Here is a 6133-nt window from a genome sequence, read left to right on the forward strand (position 1 = left end):
CTTTTTGTTATTGACCAAATACTTATTTTCCACCATAATTTGCAAATAAATTTATTAAAAATCCTACAATGTGATTTTCTGGATTTTTTTTCTGATTTTTGTCTGTCATAGTTGAAGTGTACCTATGATGAAAATTACAGGCCTCTCATCTTTTTAAGTGGGAGAACTTGCACAATTGGTGGCTGACTAAATACTTTTTTGCCCCACTGTATTTCAAGGCTTACCTTCAAACTCAGTGCCTCTTTGCTTGACATCATGGTAAAATCTAAAGAAACCAGCCAAGACCTCAGAAAACAAATTGTAGACCTCCACAAGTCTGGTTTTTCCTTGGGAGCAATTTCCAAACACCTGAAGGTGCCACGTTCATCTGTACAAATAATAGTATTTAAGTATAAACACCATGGGACCATGCAGCCATCATACCGCTCAGGAAGGAGATGCGTTCTGTCTCCTAGAGATGAACGTACTTTGGTGCGAAAAGTGCAAATCAATCCCAGAACAACATCAAAGGACCTTGTGAAGATGCTGGAGGAAACGGGTACAAAAGTATATATCCACACTAAAATGTGTATTTTAGCGACATAACCTGAAAGGCCGCTCAGCAAGGGAGAAGCCACTGCTCCAAAACCGCCATAAAAAAGCCAGACTACGGTTTGCAACCGCACATGGGGACAAAGATCGTACTTTTTGGAGAAATGTCCTCTGGTCTGATCAAACAGAAATATAACTTCGGCATAATGACCATCGTTATGTTTGGAGGGAAAAGGGGGAGGCTTGCAAGCCGAAGAACACCATCCCAACTGTGAAGCATGGGGGTGGCAGCATCATGTTGTGGAGGTGATTTGCTGCAGGAGGGACTGGTGCACTTCACAAAATCGATGGCATCATGAGGTAGGAAAATTATGTGGATATATTGAAGCAACAAATGAAGACCTCAGTCAGGAAGTTAAAGCTTGGTCACAAATGGGTCTTCCAAATGGACAATGACTCCAAACATACTTCCAAAGTTGTGGCAAAATGGCTTAAGGACAACAAAGTCAAGGTGTTAGATTGGCCATCACAAAGCCCTGACCTCAATCCTATTGAACATTTGTGGGCAGAACTGAACAAGCGTGTACGAGAAAGGAGGCCTACAAACCTGACTCAGTTACACCAGCTCTGTCAGGAGGAATGGGCCAAAATTCAACCAACTTATTGTTGGAAGCTTGTGAAAGGCTACCTGAAACGTTTGACACAAGTTAAACAATTTAAAGGCAATGCTACCAAATACTAATTGAGTGTATGTAAACTTCTGACCCACTGGGAATGTGATGAAAGAAATAAAAACTGAAATAAATAATTCTCTCTACAATTATTCTGTTTCACATTCTTTAAAAAAAAGTGGTGATCCTAACTGACCTGAAACAGGGACTTTTTACTCCGATTAAATGTCAGGAATTGTGAAAAACTAAGTTTAAATGTATTTGGCTAAGGTGTATGTAAACTTTTGACTTCAACTGTAGATCAATTATACATTCGGATGTTCTGATTTGATATGAATCAGTTTAAGCCTTTTCAACAGGCTTCTTAGAGAAAGTAACTGGTTGTCTAATAAACGGAATCTCTTGATTGGCCTCCCCCGTGTCAAGAAATGGGATGGTATGGTCCTCAGTCCAGCAGGACCCCCGGGCCTCGAGTGCCCAGTGGCGCTGTAGTTTAGCGATGAATCCACCAGAGGGAGCGCCGACCTGTGTCCTTTCTACCCCGGCCTGCTGTAACAAACTGCCCAGCCGCGGAAAGTGTGTCCGTCCTTCTCTCATCGCTGTTTGGTAATGACCGCTTCTCTGTACAAGTTTTATTTTCTGTTCTCTCCCCACGCCCCTGGCTCCTCCCTCAATTTGAAGTCATTGGTTTGATTTTCTTCTCGGTCAACATTGTGCCTTTCCCTCAATTACAAAAGCCTTCTAGATGATTTGCACAATAACCCGGGGATTTGGGCCAACAGACATAACATTTTAGAGTCGGTAAAATGCCGAACTTAAATCACAGACCATGTCAATAGCCTAAATAGCAGACTTAAACTAGTCCTTGGCCTATACAGCCTGCCAACTTTCTACAACTCATATTCAGTAATCGTCCCCAGTTATTGAGGCTCCAGCCTCTCTTCAGATGTATCTACCGTATTATAATTGAATTTCACATTTAAAAAATTAATTATAGTTTCAAACATGTCTTGTTCAAAGTCACGTTTTGCAGGCTTGGTCAGTGTAACAACCAGTAGCCTGATGAAAAATGGCGGTAGGTTAGTTTTAACGTCTTAGGCAATGGTGTCAAGTCTAGTGTGGACACCAGGAATAGTAGCTTCGGCATTCGCAACAGCTAATGGGGATCCCAATGAAATACCCCCAAAAAGTACATTGTCATACAGCAGCTATGACTGAAATGGTAAAAATTCCTTCTGCTCTGTACTTACGTAATTTTCGAGTTATTTCTGCACACTACCGAGTCAAACTTTACATTACACAAGCAATACAGATTGACAGCTTTATTGTGAGTCATTGGATTTTGATTGAAGTGGAACCTGTCCTCAGTCAGTAGTACTCAGTACCAACAACAAAGATGCACAGTAACGCCGAGGATGTTGCGTCTGTTGTTCCAATTGTGTCCAGCAGAGGGAGCACGTACCTTGACAGAGACATGATGAGCTTAATGTCAAGCAGTGGTTCAAATGTATTGTAGGCCTATGTGTGAACCTCCATATATCTTTGACTCATGTTTAGTCACATTTGACATGCATTGGCTGAAACGATTGCCTATGGGACGACTCCTCATCCTTGATTAGGAGTCCCATAGGGCGGTGCACAATTGGCCCAGCGTCGTCCGGGTTTGGCCGGTGTAGGCTGTCATTGTAAAATAAGAATTTGTTCCTAACTGACTTGCCTAATAAAGGTTCAATTTAAAATATATACAAATAAAAAATAAATAAATGGTCTTCTCCCTCTACTTTACATCTACCTTGCTCTCAGCTGCACACTGTGGGGGCCTCTTTTGCAACGCCTTCTTCACCTCTCTCAGGGTCTTTTTAACACTTTTCCTTTCCAACTCCCAGTCCCTCCCCAATCCTGTTCCTCTCCTCCCACCCATCTCCCTCGTCTCCTCCTTGTCCAATTCCCCAATGTGTTAGGGGTGGCATAATGGGGCCTTTATGCTGGGACAAAATTCCACGTCCTTTTTAAACTCTCATGCCTCAAATGTTTGATTTCTCTAAATGAATATTATTCCTGAGTATTAAATCAAATGTTTTTGTTTGGTGGGCAATGTGTGGTTAAAGAACTCCCACACCTTGCTGCTTGCAGACAGAACTGTATTGAACTTGTGAACTGATCACTTCGATTCAGCAAATATTCACATATGAAAAGGCTTCCGATTTCTGTACTGTTTGATTGTTTTAATCACGGTGCAATTAAGAAGCACTATACTCACGTTTAAGATATGAAATATTTGTTATACACGCTATCACTGAAGAACTTGGTTTGAAGGTCATGCTCTAATCTATTTTAATCAGCGTGTCTGTGTCTTTTTAAATCTTTTTTGTTGTTGTCTGTTACCCCCCATGTTCCTTTCCATCTAGTCGAAATAATCAGATTTTAAGACATTGGGTCCGTCCGTTCCTCTCCTGTCAGTATTACCACCCCCTTCATTCTATCCAGTTATCGGTCACATAACCTACATGTTTTTATCCTTCTTTCGGTCCCATCCTGTTTCTTTCTAAGGTCAAAAGTGAAAGATGCAGGTAGACCTGGAGAAGGTGCAGTGCCTTCAGAAAGTATTCATACCCCTTGACTTATTCCACACTTTGTTGTGTTACACTCTGAATTCAGAATGGATTTAAAAAATATGTTTTTCCTCACACACCTACAGACAACACCCAACAATGATAAAGTTGAAACTTGTTTTTAGAAATGTTTGCAAATGTTTTGAAAATGAAATACAGAAATATCTCATTTGCATAAGTATTCACACACCTGAGTCAATACATGATACAGTGGGGCAAAAAAGTATTTAGTCAGCCACCAATTGTGCAAGTTCTCCCGCTTTAAAAGATGAAAGAGGCCTGTAATTTTCATCATAGGTACACTTCAACTATGACAGACAAAATGAGGGAGAAAAATCCAGAAAATCACATTGTAGGATTTTTTATGATTTTATTTGCAAATTGTGGTGGATAATAAGTATTTGGTCACCTACAAACAAGCAAGATTTCTGGCTGTCACAGACCTGTAACTTCTTCTTTAAGAGGCTCCTCTGTCCTCCACTCGTTACCTGTATTAATGGCACCTGTTTGAACTTGTTATCAGTATAAAAGACACCTGTCCACAACCTCAAACAGTCACACTCCAAACTATGGCCAAGACCAAAGAGCTGTCAAAGGACACCAGAAACAAAACTGTAGACCTGCACCAGGCTGGGAAGACTGAATCTGCAATAGGTAAGCAGCTTGGTTTGAAGAAATCAACTGTGGGAGCAATTATTAGGAAATGGAAGACATACAAGACCACTGATAATCTCCCTCGATCTGGGGCTCCACGCAAGATCTCACCCCGTGGGGTCAAAATGATCACAAGCAAAAATCCCAGAACCACACGGGGGGACCTAGTGAATGACCTGCAGAGAGCTGGGACCAAAGTAACAAAGCCTACCATCAGTAACACACTACGCCACCAGGGACTCAAACCCTGAAGTGCCAGACGTGTCCTTCTGCTTAAGCCAGTACATGTCCAGGCCCGTCTGAAGTTTGCTAGAGAGCATTTGGATGATCCAGAAGAATATTGGGAGAATGTCATATGGTCAGATGAAACCAAAATATAACTTTTTGGTAAAAACTCAACTCGTCGTGTTTGGAGGACAAAGAATGCTGAGTTGCATCCAAAGAACACCATGCCTACTGTGAAGCATGGTGGTGGAAACATCATGCTTTGGGGCTGTTTTTCTGCAAAGGGACCAGGACGACTGATCCGTGTAAAGGAAAGGATGAATGGGGCCATGTATCGTGAGATTTTGAGTGAAAACCTCCTTCCATCAGTAAGGGCATTGAAGATGAAACGTGGCTGGGTCTTTCAGCATGACAATGATCCCAAACACACCGCCCGGGCAACGAAGGAGTGGCTTCGTAAGAAGCATTTCAAGGTCCTGGAGTGGCCTAGCCAGTCTCCAGATCTCAACCCCATAGAAAATCTTTGGAGGGAGTTGAAAGTCCGTGTTGTCCAGCAACAGCCCCAAAACATCACTGCTCTAGAGGAGATCTGCATGGAGGAATGGGCCAAAATACCAGCAACAGTGGGTGAAAACCTTGTGAAGACTTACAGAAAACGTTTGACCGCTATCATTGCCAACAAAGGGAATATAACAAAGTCTTGAGATAAACTTTTATTATTGACCAAATACTTATTTTCCACCATAATTTGCAAATAAATTCAATTAAAAATCCTACAATGTGATTTTCAGGATTTTTTTCCTAATTTTGTCTGTCATAGTTGAAGTGTACCTATGATGAAAATTACAGGCCTCTCTCATCTTTTTAAGTGGGAGAACTTGCACAATTGGTGGCTGACTAAATACTTTATTGCCCCACTGTATAATCACTTTTGTCAATGATTACAGCTGTGAGTCGTTCTGGGTAAGTCTCTTTAAGAGCTTTGCACACCTGGATTGTGTGGAAATGTGTGGAGAAAGTCGAGGGGTGTGAATACTCTCTGAAGGTACCGTATGTGTTATGCTTTATAAGGTGTTGATGAGGCCAAGTATGGATTGTGTTTTAGGGTGTTTGATGGCATGTCTCTGTTACTCTGTCACAGTTCACAGAGTCTGTTACAGAACACCCTGTCACTTCTCCATGTTTGTGAGATTTGTGCAATTACACATATTTACGTTATCCCTAAATCCCAAAACAAAATGAGCTTCAACATTTTTTTAGTAAAGGGAAATTGTTTGCTAATTTCAAAGCAAGCTCTGTGATCTGAAATCATAGTCCTTTAAAATATATATATATTTTGTCACAAGTTATGACTTTGTTATTATGGAGTATTTTATTGTTAATACTCCATTATTGCTGTGGAGTATGACCACAGTAGGCATTGGTTACAACAGTTGCACA

This window comes from Oncorhynchus kisutch, linkage group LG17, assembly GCF_002021735.2.
Source record: "Oncorhynchus kisutch isolate 150728-3 linkage group LG17, Okis_V2, whole genome shotgun sequence".
Classification (NCBI taxonomy): domain Eukaryota; kingdom Metazoa; phylum Chordata; class Actinopteri; order Salmoniformes; family Salmonidae; genus Oncorhynchus; species Oncorhynchus kisutch.